General features: G+C 49.5%; 1 protein-coding gene across 1 annotated transcript in view; it reads left to right on the top strand.

Moving 5' to 3' along the window:
• Positions 1-17336, top strand: part of syt3 (synaptotagmin III) — a 202155-nt gene that overhangs the window by 71750 nt on the left and 113069 nt on the right. The gene's annotated exons all lie outside the window — the stretch shown is intronic.

Genomic DNA, 17336 nt, shown 5'->3' with positions numbered 1-17336 from the left:
ACATTCTAACATGTAACATTCTAACACGTGTAACATTCTAACACATGTAACATTCTAACACGTGTAACATTCTAACACGTGTAACATTCTAACACGTGTAACACTCTAACACATGTAACATTCTAACACGTGTAACATTCTAACACATGTAACATTCTAAAACGTGTAACATTCTAACACATGTAACATTCTAACACATGTAACATTCTAACACATGTAACATTCTAACACATGTAACATTCTAACATCCATCCATCCATCTTCTGCCGCTTTATCCGGGGCCGGGTCGCGGGGGCAGCAGTCTGAGCAGGGACTCCCAGACTTCCTTCTCCCCAGACACTTCCTCTAACTCCTCCGGGGGGATCCCGAGGCGTTCCCAGGCCAGCCGAGAGACATAGTCTCTCCAGCGTGTCCTGGGTCTTCCCCGGGGCCTCTTCCCGGTGGGACATGCCTGAAACACCTCCCGAGGGAGGCGCCCAGGAGGCATCCGGAACAGATGCCCGAGCCACCTCAGCTGGCTCCTCTCGATGTGGAGGAGCAGCGGCTCTACTCCGAGCTCCCCCCGTGTGGCCGAGCTCCTCACCTTATCTCTAAGGGAGCGCCCAGCCACCTGGCGGAGGAAACTCATTTCGACCGCTTGTATCCGCGATCTTGTTCTTTCGGTCACTACCCAAAGCTCATGACCATAGGTGAGGTCAGAACGTAGACCGACCGGTAAATAGAGAGCTTTGCCTTTCGACTCAGCTCCCTCTTTACCACAACGGTCCGATGCAGCGACTGCATCACTGCAGCCGCTGCACCGATCCGCCTGTCGATCTCACGCTCCATCCTTCCCTCACTCGTGAACAAGACCCCGAGATACTTGAACTCCTCCACTTGGGGCAAGGACACCCCACCCACCTGGAGAGGGCAAGCCACCTTTTTCCGGTCGAGAACCATGGCCTCGGATTTGGAGGTGCTGATTCTCATCCCAGCCGCTTTACACTCGGCTGCAAACCGTCCCAGTGCATGTTGCAGGTCCGGGTTTGATGGAGCCATCAGGACAACATCGTCTGCAAACAGCAGAGATGAGATCCTGTGGTCCCCAAACCGGACACCCTCCGACCCCTGACTGAGCCTAGAAATTCTGTCCATAAAAATTATGAACAGAACCGGTGACAAAGGGCAGCCCTGGCGGAGTCCAACATGCACTGGGAACAGGTCTGACTTACTGCCGGCAATGCGAACACAGCTCCTGCTCCGGTCATACAGGGACCGGACAGCCCTGAGCAAAGGGCCCCGGACCCCGTACTCCCGGAGCACCCCCCAAAGGACACCCCGAGGGACACGGTCGAAAGCCTTCTCCAGATCCACAAAACACATATGGACTGGTTGGGCAAACTCCCATGAACCCTCGAGCACTCGATGGAGGGTATAGAGCTGGTCCAGTGTTCCACGACCAGGACGAAAACCACTCTGCTCCTCCTGAATCCGAGGTTCGACTATCGGTCGGATTCTCCTCTCCAGTACCTTGGAATAGACCTTACCCGGGAGGCTGAGGAGTGTGATCCCTCTGTAGTTGGAACACACCCTCCGGTCCCCCTTCTTGAACAGAGGGACCACCACCCCGGTCTGCCGGTCCAGAGGCACGGTCCCCGAACGCCACGCGATGTTGCAGAGACGTGTCAACCAAGACAGTCCTACAACATCCAGATACTTTAGGTACTCAGGGCGGATCTCATCCACCCCCGGAGCCCTGCCACCGAGGAGTTTGCGAACAACCTCAGTGACTTCAGCTTGGGTGATGGATGAGCCAGCCACCGAGTCCCCGGTCTACACTTCCTCTTCGGAAGACGTGACTGAGGGATTAAGGAGATCCTCAAAGTATTCCTTCCACTGTCCGACGACATCCCCAGTTGAGGTCAGCAGGCCTCCACCCGCACCGTAAACGGTGTTGGTGAGACACTGCTTCCCCCTCCTGAGGCGCCGGACGGTTTGCCAGAATTTCTTTGGTGCCGACCGATAGTCCTCCTCCATGGCCTCCCCGAACTCCTCCCAGGCCCGGGTTTTTGCCTCTGCGACAGCACGAGCCGCGGCTCCGGAGACCTACAAGCCAGAGTGGCCTGATAGGCCTCCTTCTTCAGTCTGACGGCATCCCTTACTTCCGGTGTCCACCACCGGGTTCGGGGGTTGCCGCCACGACAGGCACCGGAGACCTTGCGACCACAGCACCGAGCAGCCGCATCAACAATGGAGGCGGAGAACATGGTCCACTCGGACTCAATGTCCCCAACCTCCCCCGGGACATGGGAGAAGCTCTCCCGGAGGTGCGAGTTAAATACCCTACTGACAGAGGGCTCCACTAGACGTTCCCAACAGACCCTCACAATGCGCTTGGGTCTGCCAAGTCTGTCCGGCTTCCTCCTCCGCCAGCGGATCCAACTCACCACCAGGTGGTGATCGGTTGACAACTCTGCCCCTCTCTTCACCCGAGTGTCCAAGACACGCGGCCGGAGGTCTGATGACACGACAACAAAGTCGATCATTGACCTCCGGCCTAGGGTGTCCTGGTGCCATGTGCACTGATGGACACCCTTGTGCTTGAACATGGTGTTCGTTATGGACAATCCGTGGCTAGCACAGAAGTCCAATAACTGAACACCGCTCGGGTTCAGATCGGGGAAGCCGTTCTTCCCGATCACCCCTCTCCAGGTGTCACTGTCATTGCCCACGTGGGCGTTGAAGTCCCCCAGTAGAACAACGGAGTCCCCGGTCGGTGCACTGTCCAGTACCCCTCCCAAGGACTCCAAGAAGGCCGGGTACTCTGCACTGCTGTTCGGCCCGTAGGCCGCCACAACAGTGAGAGACCTGTCCCCCACCCGAAGGCGGAGGGACGCGACCCTCTCGTTCACCGGGGTAAACTCCAACACGTGGCGGCTGAGCTGAGGGCCTATCAGCAAGCCCACACCAGCCCGCCGCCTCTCCCCGCGGGCAACACCAGAGAAGTGGAGCGTCCAGCCCCTCTCGAGGAGATGGGTTCCAGAGCCCAAACTGTGCGTGGAGGTGAGGCCGACTATATCTAGTCGGTATCGCTCAACCTCCCGCACAAGCTCAGGCTCTTTCCCCCCCAGCGAGGTGACATTCCATGTCCCCAGAGTTAGTCTCTGTGTCTGGAGATCTGGTCGCCGAGGCCCCTGCCGTCGACTGCCGCCCAGATCTCTCTGCACCGGCCCCTTATGGATCCTCCTGCGGGTGGTGGGCCCACGGGAGGGCGGCCCCACGTCGCTCTTTCGGGCTGTGCCCGGCCGGGCCCCGTGGGGTAAGACCCGGCCACCAGGCGCTCGCCATGGAGCACCCATCCCAGGCCTGGCTCCAGGATGGGGCCCCGGTGACGCCGATCCGGGCGACGTAAACGGCCTTGTTCGTGTCGTCGTCATAAGAGGCTTCTGAACCGATCTTTGTCTGACCCGTCACCTAGGACCTGTTTGCCTTGGGAGACCCTACCAGGGGCATGAAGCCCCCGACAACATAGCTCCCGGGATCATTCGGGAACTCAAACCCCTCCACCACGTTAAGGTGTCGGTTCAAGGAGAGGCCTTGAGGACATTCTAACATGTAACATTCTTAACACATGTAACATTCTAACACGTGTAACACTCTAACACATGTAAAATTCTAACACATGTAACATTCTAACATGTAACCTTCTAACACGTGTAACAGTCTAACACGTGTAACACTCTAACACATGTAACATTCTTAACACATGTAACATTCTAACACGTGTAACACTCTAACACATGTAACATTCTAACACGTGTAACACTCTAACACATGTAACATTCTAACACGTGTAACATTCTAACACATGTAACATTCTAACACGTGTAACATTCTAACATGTAACATTCTAACACATGTAACATTCTAACACATGTAACACTCTAACACATGTAACATTCTTAACACATGTAACACTCTAACACATGTAACATTCTTAACACATGTAACATTCTAACACGTGTAACATTCTAACACATGTAACATTCTAACACGTGTAACATTCTAACACGTGTAACATTCTAACACATGTAACATTCTAACACGTGTAACATTCTAACACATGTAACATTCTAACACGTGTAACATTCTAACACATGTAACATTCTAACACGTGTAACATTCTAACATGTAACATTCTAACACATGTAACATTCTAACACATGTAACATTCTAACATGTGTAACATTCTAACATGTGTAACATTCTAACATGCAACATTCTAACACGTGTAACATTCTAACACGTGTAACATTCTAACACATGTAACATTCTAACACATGTAACATTCTAACACATGTAACATTCTCAGCGTCTTTGGGTCACTGAAAAGCGCTATATAAATAAAAGTTATTATTATTAAAATTATTCTAACATTTGTAACATTCTAGCACATGTAACATTCTAACACGTGTAACACTCTAACACATGTAACATTCTAACACGTGTAACAATCTAACACAAATGCAACATTCTAACACGTGTAACATTCTAACACGTGTAACATTCTAACACATGTAACACTCTAACACATGTAACATTCTAACACATGTAACATTCTAACATGTAACATTCTAACACATGTAACATTCAAACACGTGTAACATTCTAACATGTAACATTCTAACACATGTAACATTCAAACACGTGTAACATTCTAACATGTAACATTCTAACACAAATGCAACATTCTAACACGTGTAACATTCTAACACGTGTAACATTCTAACACAAATGCAACATTCTAACACGTGTAACATTATAACACGTGTAACATTCAAACACATGTAACATTCAAACACATGTAACATTCAAACACGTGTAACATTCTAACATGTAACATTCTAACACATGTAACATTCTAACACATGTAACATTCTAACACATGTAACATTCAAACACTTGTAACATTCTAACATGTAACATTCTAACACATGTAACATTCTAACATGTAACATTCTAACACATGTAACATTCAAACATGTGTAACATTCTAACATGTAACATTCTAACACGTGTAACATTCTAACACATGTAACATTGTAACACGTGTAACATTCTAACACATGTAACATTCAAACACGTGTAACATTCTAACATGTAACATTCTCACATGTAACATTCAAACACATGTAACATTCTAACACATGTAACATTCAAACACGTGTAACATTCTAACATGTAACATTCTAACACATGTAACATTCTAACACATGTAACATTCTAACACATGTAACATTCTAACATGTAACATTCTAACACATGTAACATTCTAACATGTAACATTCTAACACATGTAACATTCAAACACGTGTAACATTCTAACATGTAACATTCTAACATGTAACATTCTAACACATGTAACATTCAAACACGTGTAACATTCTAACATGTAACATTCTAACACATGTAACATTCTAACATGTAACAGTCTAACACATGTAACATTCTAACATGTAACATTCTAACACATGTAACATTCAAACACGTGTAACATTCTAACATGTAACATTCTAACACATGTAACATTCTAACATGTAACAGTCTAACACATGTAACATTCTAACACATGTAACATTCTAACATGTAACATTCTAACACAGCTAACTGAAAATATTGAGAATGCATTTATGAGACAAAAACACGCATTGATTTGAGACTTTGTGGATTTAAATACAAAGAAACGACTTATAATTTTCAAACTGTCGTTCCCATCGGCCAATCAGCACTCACCAATCTGCAGCTCATTTATTATGCTTCAAATTATATTCAGATTTCAGCAGCTTCAAATGTAGCTCAAAATAGACTCTTATGTAACGCAGTGTAAACATGAAGGAGAGAGAGAGGAGGGGAGGGGGTAAACAGGAGGGGAGGGGGAGAGAGGGGGGAGGGGGAGAGAGCGGGAGGGGGGAGGAAGAGGGGGAGAGAGGGGGGAAGAGGGGGAGAGAGGGGGGAAGAGGGGGAGAGAGGGGGGGGAGGGGGAGAGAGGGGAGAGAGGGGCAGGTATTGACAGTAATAATAGATGTGAAAACAGGACAAACCTTTTGATGGTCAAACACTGTGTTTGTTTTGAAATGTTTGGAGATTATGAAAAGTGTCATTGTCGCTCGTTATGATCGTGATGTTTCCTACAGAGGAGACACTTCTGTGGAGTCTGTGGAGTCTGTGAGTCTGTGAGTCTGTGGAGTCTGTGTGGAGTCTGTGTGGAGTCTGTGTGGAGTCTGTGGAGTCTGTGAGTCTGTGGAGTCTGTGGAGTCTGTGAGTCTGTGTGGAGTCTGTGTGGAGTCTGTGTGGCGTCTGTGTGGAGTCTGTGAGTCTGTGGAGTCTGTGAGTCTGTGTGGAGTCTGTGTGGAGTCTGTGTGGAGTCTGTGTGGAGTCTGTGAGTCTGTGGAGTCTGTGAGTCTGTGGAGTCTGTGAGTCTGTGGAGTCTGTGAGTCTGTGTGGAGTCTGTGTGGAGTCTGTGTGGCGTCTGTGTGGAGTCTGTGAGTCTGTGGAGTCTGTGAGTCTGTGTGGAGTCTGTGTGGAGTCTGTGTGGAGTCTGTGTGGAGTCTGTGAGTCTGTGGAGTCTGTGAGTCTGTGGAGTCTGTGAGTCTGTGGAGTCTGTGAGTCTGTGTGGAGTCTGTGTGGAGTCTGTGTGGCGTCTGTGTGGAGTCTGTGAGTCTGTGGAGTCTGTGAGTCTGTGTGGAGTCTGTGTGGAGTCTGTGTGGAGTCTGTGTGGAGTCTGTGAGTCTGTGGAGTCTGTGAGTCTGTGGAGTCTGTGAGTCTGTGGAGTCTGTGAGTCTGTGGAGTCTGTGAGTCTGTGGAGTCTGTGAGTCTGTGAGTCTGTGGAGTCTGTGTGGAGTCTGTGTGGAGTCTGTGTGGAGTCTGTGGAGTCTGTGGAGTCTGTGAGTCTGTGGAGTCTGTGAGTCTGTGGAGTCTGTGAGTCTGTGGAGTCTGTGAGTCTGTGAGTCTGTGTGGAGTCTGTGTGGAGTCTGTGTGGAGTCTGTGTGGAGTCTGTGTGGAGTCTGTGTGGAGTCTGTGAGTCTGTGGAGTCTGTGGAGTCTGTGTGGAGTCTGTGGAGTCTGTGTGGAGTCTGTGAGTCTGTGGAGTATGTGTGGAGTCTGTGAGTCTGTGGAGTCTGTGGAGTCTGTGGAGTCTGTGAGTCTGTGAGTCTGTGGAGTCTGTGGAGTCTGTGGAGTCTGTGGAGTCTGTGAGTCTGTGGAGTCTGTGGAGTCTGTGGAGTCTGTGGAGTCTGTGAGTCTGTGTGGAGTCTGTGTGGAGTCTGTGTGGAGTCTGTGTGGAGTCTGTGGAGTCTGTGGAGTCTGTGTGGAGTCTGTGGAGTCTGTGAGTCTGTGGAGTATGTGTGGAGTCTGTGAGTCTGTGAGTCTGTGGAGTCTGTGGAGTCTGTGGAGTCTGTGGAGTCTGTGAGTCTGTGGAGTCTGTGAGTCTGTGGAGTCTGTGGAGTCTGTGAGTCTGTGGAGTCTGTGAGTCTGTGGAGTCTGTGGAGTCTGTGTGGAGTCTGTGGAGTCTGTGTGGAGTCTGTGTGGAGTCTGTGGAGTCTGTGGAGTCTGTGGAGTCTGTGTGGAGTCTGTGGAGTCTGTGGAGTCTGTGGAGTCTGTGAGGCTGTGGAGTCTGTGGAGTCTGTGAGTCTGTGTGGAGTCTGTGGAGTCTGTGTGGAGTCTGTGGAGTCTGTGTGGAGTCTGTGGAGTCTGTGGAGTCTGTGTGGAGTCTGTGTGGAGTCTGTGGAGTCTGTGGAGTCTGTGGAGTCTGTGGAGTCTGTGTGGAGTCTGTGGAGTCTGTGTGGAGTCTGTGTGGAGTCTGTGGAGTCTGTGGAGTCTGTGGAGTCTGTGTGGAGTCTGTGGAGTCTGTGGAGTCTGTGGAGTCTGTGGAGTCTGTGAGGCTGTGGAGTCTGTGGAGTCTGTGAGTCTGTGGAGTCTGTGTGGAGTCTGTGGAGTCTGTGAGTCTGTGGAGTCTGTGGAGTCTGTGAGTCTGTGGAGTCTGTGGAGTCTGTGTGGAGTCTGTGGAGTCTGTGGAGTCTGTGTGGAGTCTGTGTGGAGTCTGTGTGGAGTCTGTGGAGTCTGTGAGTCTGTGGAGTCTGTGGAGTCTGTGAGTCTGTGGAGTCTGTGAGTCTGTGGAGTCTGTGTGGAGTCTGTGTGGAGTCTGTAGAGTCTGTGGAGTCTGTGGAGTCTGTGTGGAGTCTGTGTGGAGTCTGTGGAGTCTGTGTGGAGTCTGTAGAGTCTGTGTGGAGTCTGTGTGGAGTCTGTGGAGTCTGTGGAGTCTGTGGAGTCTGTGAGTCTGTAGAGTCTGTGTGGAGTCTGTGAGTCTGTGGAGTCTGTGGAGTCTGTGGAGTCTTTGTGGAGTCTGTGGAGTCTGTGAGTCTGTGGAGTCTGTGACTCTGTGGAGTCTGTGGAGTCTGTGTGGAGTCTGTGTGGAGTCTGTGGAGTCTGTGGAGTCTGTGAGTCTGTGGAGTCTGTGGAGTCTGTGTGGAGTCTGTGAGTCTGTGGAGTCTGTGGAGTCTGTGGAGTCTGTGGAGTCTTTGTGGAGTCTGTGGAGTCTGTGAGTCTGTGGAGTCTGTGACTCTGTGGAGTCTGTGGAGTCTGTGGAGTCTGTGTGGAGTCTGTGTGGAGTCTGTGGAGTCTGTGGAGTCTGTGAGTCTGTGGAGTCTGTGGAGTCTGTGAGTCTGTGGAGTCTGTGGAGTCTGTGGAGTCTGTGAGTCTGTAGAGTCTGTGGAGTCTGTGGAGTCTGTGTGGAGTCAGTAGAGTCTGTGTGGAGTCTGTGTGGAGTCTGTGGAGTCTGTGGAGTCTGTGGAGTCTGTGAGTCTGTAGAGTCTGTGTGGAGTCTGTGAGTCTGTGGAGTCTGTGGAGTCTGTGGAGTCTGTGGAGTCTTTGTGGAGTCTGTGGAGTCTGTGAGTCTGTGGAGTCTGTGACTCTGTGGAGTCTGTGGAGTCTGTGGAGTCTGTGTGGAGTCTGTGTGGAGTCTGTGGAGTCTGTGGAGTCTGTGAGTCTGTGGAGTCTGTGGAGTCTGTGTGGAGTCTGTGAGTCTGTGGAGTCTGTGGAGTCTGTGGAGTCTGTGGAGTCTTTGTGGAGTCTGTGGAGTCTGTGAGTCTGTGGAGTCTGTGACTCTGTGGAGTCTGTGGAGTCTGTGGAGTCTGTGTGGAGTCTGTGTGGAGTCTGTGGAGTCTGTGGAGTCTGTGAGTCTGTGGAGTCTGTGGAGTCTGTGGAGTATGTGAGTCTGTGGAGTCTGTGGAGTCTGTGTGGAGTCTGTGTGGAGTCTGTGGAGTCTGTGGAGTCTGTGGAGTCTGTGTGGAGTCTGTGGAGTCTGTGGAGTCTGTGAGGCTGTGGAGTCTGTGGAGTCTGTGGAGTCTGTGAGGCTGTGGAGTCTGTGGAGTCTGTGAGTCTGTGTGGAGTCTGTGGAGTCTGTGTGGAGTCTGTGGAGTCTGTGGAGTCTGTGGAGTCTGTGGAGTCTTTGTGGAGTCTGTGGAGTCTGTGAGTCTGTGGAGTCTGTGACTCTGTGGAGTCTGTGGAGTCTGTGGAGTCTGTGTGGAGTCTGTGTGGAGTCTGTGGAGTCTGTGGAGTCTGTGAGTCTGTGGAGTCTGTGGAGTCTGTGGAGTCTGTGGAGTCTGTGGAGTCTGTGAGTCTGTGGAGTCTGTGTGGAGTCTGTGGAGTCTGTGGAGTCTGAGACTCTGTGGAGTATTAAACAGACGATAAAGGAGGGGACATATATCGTCTTTAACATGTTGGTTTGTTGTTGTTGTTGTTGTTGTTTTATGGCGGTTGGCATCCAATTGTTGCATTACCGCCAGACTTTATTCCTCAGATTTTTCGTAGTCCTCAGACTCTGTTGTTGTTGTTGTTGTTGTTGTTGTTGTTGTTTTATGGCAGTCGACAGCCGAGTGTCGCATTACCGCCAGACTTTATTCCCCAGACTTTGTCGTAGTCCTAAAAGTTGTTCTTCCAGTGCTTTGACCTCCAGTGCTTTGACAAAACCCAAGAGGTCATGAGATGCCTTTCTCGAAACGTCTGAGGAATAAAGTCTGGCGGTAATGCAACACTCGGATGCCAACCGCCATAAAACAACAACAACAACAACAACATTGTATCCTATAGAAGTTCTTCCTCCGTAAAAGAACTCCTTCCATTGCTTTGGTGTTACAAAGCCCATGAGGTCATGATATGTCTTTGTGACTAGAATAGTTGTTGTTGTTTCAGAGACCGCGGTAGGCACGATTCCTAAGAGTGGTGGTAGTGGACATAGGAAGCGGGTGCCGTGGTGGAATGAAGCATGTGGTCATGCTGTTAGGGCGAGAAATGCGGCGTTTCGCCGGCTAAGGGTTACCCACACTGAGGGTGCCCTCATTGACTATAAGAGGGCCCGTGCTGTTGTGCGGAAAACTGTAAGAACGGCCAAGAGTGCCTATTGGAGGCGGTATTGTTCCAAAATTGGGAGAGAAACGCGTCTCGGGGATGTTTGGGGGATGATTAAGCGGATGCATGGGGTTGAGCGCCGTCATGGGACCCCGGTCCTAACACTGAATGGTGTTGAAGCAGTCAGCGACGTTGACAAAGCTGAACTGTTGGCCAGAACCTTTGTGTCGGTGCACAGCTCTGACAATCTCTCACCTGCGGAAAGGCACTACGGGGAGAGTACTCTGGCCCAGAATTCTGAGCTGATTGGGCACCAGCCTTCGACTCAAGATGACCTTGACCTTCCGTTTAGTTTGTTTGAGCTAAGGAGAGCACTTTCTAAGGCGAAACAGACAGCCCCGGGTAAAGATGAGGTTTGCTATGACATGCTCTCTCATTTGACTGATGACACGCTTGGGCTAGTCCTGGGTCTTTTCAACCGTGTTTGGGATTCAGGTTGTGTTCCATCTGCGTGGAAACAGTCTACGGTGGTGCTGGTTCTGAAGCCGGGTAGGCCAGCGTCTGACCCTTCAAGTTATAGGCCGAATGCGTTGCAGCTCGGGAAAACGATGGAGCGCATGGTTACCGAGCGGTTGGATTACTTCTTGGAGAGTCAGGGTTTGCTTCCCGCGCACCAGAGTGGTTTCCGTAGAGGCAGGAACACCATGGATTCCGTGTTGTGTTTGGAATCTGATATCCAGCTGGCCAGGGCTCAGAAAGAAAAGGTTATTGCGGTGCTCTTCGATGTGGAGAAGGCGTACGATATGGTTTGGAAGGATGGGCTCCTCATTAAGCTGCAGAAGTGTGGTGTGAAGGGTAAACTGTTTAACTGGGTCCGGAGCTTTCTGTCTGGCCGGCGTATCCAAACCAGAGTGGGCGCTGCTTACTCTGGGGTCTATGGGGTGGAGAATGGGATCCCGCAGGGGAGTGTGTGTAGCCCTATCTTGTTCAATGTTATGATTAAGGACATCTTTGACGACGTGGATGGGTCTGTTGGGAGGAGCCTTTATGCTGACGATGGCGCTCTATGGGTGAGAGGGAGGAATCTCCGGTTTTACGAGGCGAAACTGCAAAGGGCAATACAGCAGGTGGAGCAGTGGACCCTGAAGTGGGGGTTTAAACTGTCCGTACGGAAGTCTCAAGTGATCTGTTTCTTCAATGGGCATAGGGACGTCTCCCTTCGACTGCATGGGCAGGTGCTCGAACAGGTCAGGGAGGTGAGGTTCTTGGGGGTCACCTTTGATGAGAGGCTTAGTTGGCGTCAGCACATTGATGAGGTCAGTGGTAAATGCAAAAGGGTGAATAACTTGCTTCGTTGTCTATCCGGCCAGGACTGGGGGGCCAGCAGAAGGTCGCTCCTGGGTATTTATCGGGCCGTCATGAGGGCGTCTATTGATTATGGCTGTATAGCCTACATGTCTGCGGCTGAGACTAACTTAAAGAAGCTTGATGTGGAGCAAGCCCAGGCCTTGCACATCTGCTGTAGGGCTTTTAGGACCTCCCCTGTCTCGGCGCTGCAGGTTGAGTTGGGGGAATTGCCGTTACGGCTCCGGAGGCTAGAACTTCTGTTGGCTTACTGGGTGAATGTGCAAGGTCATACGAGCTCTCACCCGGTGAGGGACTTTCTCAGGGTTGATGGGGGGCAGAGTGAGGCTGGCGGTATGGTTTTTAGCCAGGTAGGAAATGCGAAGGCGCGGCTTGCGGGGGTTGGTGATCTGCGTGTGAGCCCGTCGGTGGCTTTGTCTGCTATAGCTCCGTGGAAGTTTGTCCCGGCTCCTGTTGATGTTAGCTTGCATGGCAAGCTTAGAGGAGTCGCTTGGAGGGCACCGCAGTTTGCCGTTCAAGCGCTCATCGATAAGCACTCAGGTGAAGTGTTTATTTATACCGACGGGTCTAGGGATCCTGAGAGTGGGCGTACTGGCGCTGCTTATTTTGTGCCTGACCTGGGGCTGGCGGTCAAGAAGAGGTTGACAGATTGCCTTTCTGTTTTCACGTCAGAACTTATAGCGATACGGTTGGCATTGGAATGGGCGGAATCTGCTTTGCAGTGTTGCGGCATTGTGGTGGCCTCTGACAGCCTTTCTGCATTGCAAAGCATTAAATCTGGGAAATCGGATTGCAGACAGGATGTGTTGAATGGCATCTTCTGTCTGATGCTCTCCCTGTCCAGGAAGGATGTGAGGGTTTCCTTCTTTTGGGTCCCTGCGTATGTGGGGGTGGATGGTAACGAAATGGCTGATGCACTGGCTAAACGTTCCCTTAGGCGGCCATCAATTGATGTGGCGGTTGAGTTAAGCAAATCTGAAATCAAGCCCGTTATCAAGAGTCATGTGGTCGGCCTTTGGCAGGAATTTTGGAGCCACTGTGTTACTGGACGGCATCTCTATCACGTACAGGGTAGTGTGGGTCCTTGCGGGTCTATGGGCAGGAACGCGTGGGAGGAAAGGGCCTTCGCCCGCATGAGGATTGGCCATACTGGACTCAATTGGTCACTGAGTAGGATAGGCAAACACCCGACCGGTCTGTGTGGTCACTGTCGGGTGCCAGAGACTGTCGAGCATGTGCTGATTTGCTGTGAGGCTTATGATAGAGAAAGGGCCGGGTTGGCCTTGTGGTTTCGGAATAATGGGCGGGAGTTCAATCTGCGGAACGTTCTGGCGATTCAGTCACAGGGTTTGTGTCAGGCTGTGGTTGCTTACTTATGTAGCACAGGGCTGGGTAAACGTTTATAGAGGTGGGGGGTGTTGGAGACTGAGCCGAGGATGAGGAGCAAGAGGATGTTCTAACGCGCTTTGACTTCATGGGCCTAGAAACACCAAAGTGATGGAAGAAGGACTTCTAAAGGATAAAACGACAAAGACGTCCCATGACCTCATGGGCTTTGTACTTCCAAAGCACCGAACGTCAAAGAGGGAGAGGAAGATGAAGAAGAGTCTCCCTGGAATAAAGCCGGTTGGTCTCTGACACAACAACTATTCTAGTCACAAAGACATATCATGACCTCATGGGCTTTGTAACACCAAAGCAATGGGAGGAGTACTTTTACGGACTACGACAGAGTCTGAGGACTACGAAACGTCTGAGGAATAAAGTCTGGCGGTAATGCAACACTCGGATGCCAACCGCCATAAAACAACAACAACAACAACCGGCTTTATTCCAGGGAGACTCTTCTTCATTTTCCTCTCCTTCTTTGACGTTCGGTGCTTTAATATTTCCACTGATGTCGCTGCTTGGTAGCCGTGCGTCTGTCTCTGTCAGCGCCACTGGCCACAGCTCATATCTTCCTCTATCATGGTGTGGCTTCATTTAAATTTGACTTACGCAATGCATTCTGGGTGGGAAACACGCCCAGCAGCGTCATCACAACAAACATGGCCGCGCCCGTGTCCCCCACATGTTCCCCCCGCTCGCCTTCGCTACCAAAATAAAGGATAACGGCGTTGAAAAGGTCCATTGAAACATCTTAAAATCGGGAGATTCAGTCTCACGATCGGGTTGAAGCCCCTGACCCCTGGACTGTTGAAGCCCGACCCCTGGACTGTTGAAGCTTGACCCCTGGACTGTTGAAGCCCGACCCCTGGACTGTTGAAGCCTGACCCCTGGACTGTTGAAGCCTCTGACCCCTGGACTCTTGAAGCTTGACCCCTGGACTCTTGAAGCTTGACCCCTGGACTGTTGAAGCCTGACCCCTGGACTGTTGAAGCCTGACCCCTGGACTGTTGAAGCTTGAACCCTGGACTGTTGAAGCCTCTGACCCCTGGACTGTTGAAGCCTCTGACCCCTGGACTGTTGAAGCCTCTGACCCCTGGACTGTTGAAGCTTGACCCCTGGACTGTTGAAGCCTGACCCCTGGACTGTTGAAGCCTGACCCCTGGACTGTTGAAGCCCGACCCCTGGACTGTTGAAGCCTCTGACCCCTGGACTGTTGAAGCTTGACCCCTGGACTCTTGAAGCTTGACCCCTGGACTCTTGAAGCTTGACCCCTGGACTAAGAGTCATTCTCAATCTGCGAATCCTGACTGATAACTTTGCCCACCAGGCCTCCTGAAACTAAACCTCTATGTGGCTCTCTTTAGTCTCACTATGTGGCTCTTTAGTCTCACTATGTGGCTCTTTAGTCTCACTATGTGGCTCTCTTTAGTCTCACTATGTGGCTCTCTTTAGTCTCACTATGTGGCTCTTTAGTCTCACTATGTGGCTCTTTAGTCTCACTATGTGGCTCTCTTTAGTCTCACTATGTGGCTCTTTAGTCTCACTATGTGGCTCTCTTTAGTCTCACTATGTGGCTCTCTTTAGTCTCACTATGTGGCTCTTTAGTCTCACTATGTGGCTCTCTTTAGTCTCACTATGTGGCTCTTTAGTCACACTATGTGGCTCTTTAGTCTCACTATGTGGCTCTCTTTAGTCTCACTATGTGGCTCTTTAGTCTCACTATGTGGCTCTCTTTAGTCTCACTATGTGGCTCTTTAGTCTCACTATGTGGCTCTTTAGTCTCACTATGTGGCTCTCTTTAGTCTCACTATGTGGCTCTTTAGTCTCACTATGTGGCTCTCTTTAGTCTCACTATGTGGCTCTCTTTAGTCTCACTATGTGGCTCTTTAGTCTCACTATGTGGCTCTCTTTAGTCTCACTATGTGGCTCTTTAGTCTCACTATGTGGCTCTTTAGTCTCACTATGTGGCTCTCTTTAGTCTCACTATGTGGCTCTCTTTAGTCTCACTATGTGGCTCTTTAGTCTCACTATGTGGCTCTTTAGTCTCACTATGTGGCTCTCTTTAGTCTCACTATGTGGCTCTCTTTAGGCTCACTATGTGGCTCTCTTTAGTCTCACTATGTGGCTCTCTTTAGTCTCACTATGTGGCTCTTTAGTCTCACTATGTGGCTCTCTTTAGTCTCACTATGTGGCTCTTTAGTCTCACTATGTGGCTCTTTAGTCTCACTATGTGGCTCTCTTTAGTCTCACTATGTGGCTCTTTAGTCTCACTATGTGGCTCTTTAGTCTCACTATGTGGCTCTCTTTAGTCTCACTATGTGGCTCTCTTTAGTCTCACTATGTGGCTCTCTTTAGTCTCACTATGTGGCTCTTTAGTCTCACTATGTGGCTCTCTTTAGTCTCACTATGTGGCTCTCTTTAGTCTCACTATGTGGCTCTTTAGTCTCACTATGTGGCTCTCTTTAGTCTCACTATGTGGCTCTCTTTAGTCTCACTATGTGGCTCTCTTTAGTCTCACTATGTGGCTCTTTAGTCTCACTATGTGGCTCTCTTTAGTCTCACTATGTGGCTCTCTTTAGTCTCACTATGTGGCTCTTTAGTCTCACTATGTGGCTCTTTAGTCTCACTATGTGGCTCTCTTTAGTCTCACTATGTGGCTCTTTAGTCTCACTATGTGGCTCTCTTTAGTCTCACTATGTGGCTCTCTTTAGTCTCACTATGTGGCTCTTTAGTCTCACTATGTGGCTCTCTTTAGTCTCACTATGTGGCTCTTTAGTCTCACTATGTGGCTCTCTTTAGTCTCACTATGTGGCTCTCTTTAGTCTCACTATGTGGCTCTTTAGTCTCACTATGTGGCTCTCTTTAGTCTCACTATGTGGCTCTTTAGTCTCACTATGTGGCTCTCTTTAGTCTCACTATGTGGCTCTCTTTAGTCTCACTATGTGGCTCTCTTTAGTCTCACTATGTGGCTCTCTTTAGTCTCACTATGTGGCTCTCTTTAGTCTCACTATGTGGCTCTCTTTAGTCTCACTATGTGGCTCTTTAGTCTCACTATGTGGCTCTTTAGTCTCACTATGTGGCTCTTTAGTCTCACTATGTGGCTCTCTTTAGTCTCACTATGTGGCTCTCTTTAGTCTCACTATGTGGCTCTCTTTAGTCTCACTATGTGGCTCTTTAGTCTCACTATGTGGCTCTTTAGTCACACTATGTGGCTCTTTAGTCTCACTATGTGGCTCTTTAGTCACACTATGTGGCTCTTTAGTCTCACTATGTGGCTCTTTAGTCTCACTATGTGGCTCTCTCTAGTCTCACTATGTGGCTCTTTAGTCTCACTATGTGGCTCTCTTTAGTCTCACTATGTGGCTCTTTAGTCTCACTATGTGGCTCTTTAGTCTCACTATGTGGCTCTCTTTAGTCTCACTATGTGGCTCTTTAGTCTCACTATGTGGCTCTTTAGTCTCACTATGTGGCTCTCTTTAGTCTCACTATGTGGCTCTCTTTAGTCTCACTATGTGGCTCTTTAGTCTCACTATGTGGCTCTTTAGTCTCACTATGTGGCTCTTTAGTCTCACTATGTGGCTCTCTTTAGTCTCACTATGTGGCTCTTTAGTCTCACTATGTGGCTCTCTTTAGTCTCACTATGTGGCTCTCTTTAGTCTCACTATGTGGCTCTCTTTAGTCTCACTATGTGGCTCTCTAGTCTCACTATGTGGCTCTTTTGTCTCACTATTTGGCTCTTTAGTCTCACTATGTGGCTCTTTAGTCTCACTATGTGGCTCTCTTTAGTCTCACTATGTGGCTCTTTAGTCTCACTATGTGGCTCTCTTTAGTCTCACTATGTGGCTCTCTTTAGTCTCACTATGTGGCTCTCTTTAGTCTCACTATGTGGCTCTCTTTAGTCTCACTATGTGGCTCTTTAGTCTCACTATGTGGCTCTCTTTAGTCTCACTATGTGGCTCTTTAGTCTCACTATGTGGCTCTCTTTAGTCTCACTATGTGGCTCTTTAGTCTCACTATGTGGCTCTCTTTAGTCTCACTATGTGGCTCTCTTTAGTCTCACTATGTGGCTCTCTTTAGTCTCACTATGTGGCTCTCTTTAGTCTCACTATGTGGCTCTCTTTAGTCTCACTATGTGGCTCTTTAGTCTCACTATGTGGCTCTTCAGTCTCACTATGTGGCTCTCTTTAGTCTCACTATGTG

This window comes from Eucyclogobius newberryi, unplaced genomic scaffold (genome assembly GCF_026437365.1).
Source record: "Eucyclogobius newberryi isolate DKJ021-1_F unplaced genomic scaffold, fEucNew1.0.hap1 SCAF_13, whole genome shotgun sequence".
In the NCBI taxonomy this organism is placed as follows: domain Eukaryota; kingdom Metazoa; phylum Chordata; class Actinopteri; order Gobiiformes; family Gobiidae; genus Eucyclogobius; species Eucyclogobius newberryi.
The sequence above is the reverse complement of the archived record's forward strand: the minus strand, read 5'-3'. Positions and strand labels throughout refer to the sequence as shown.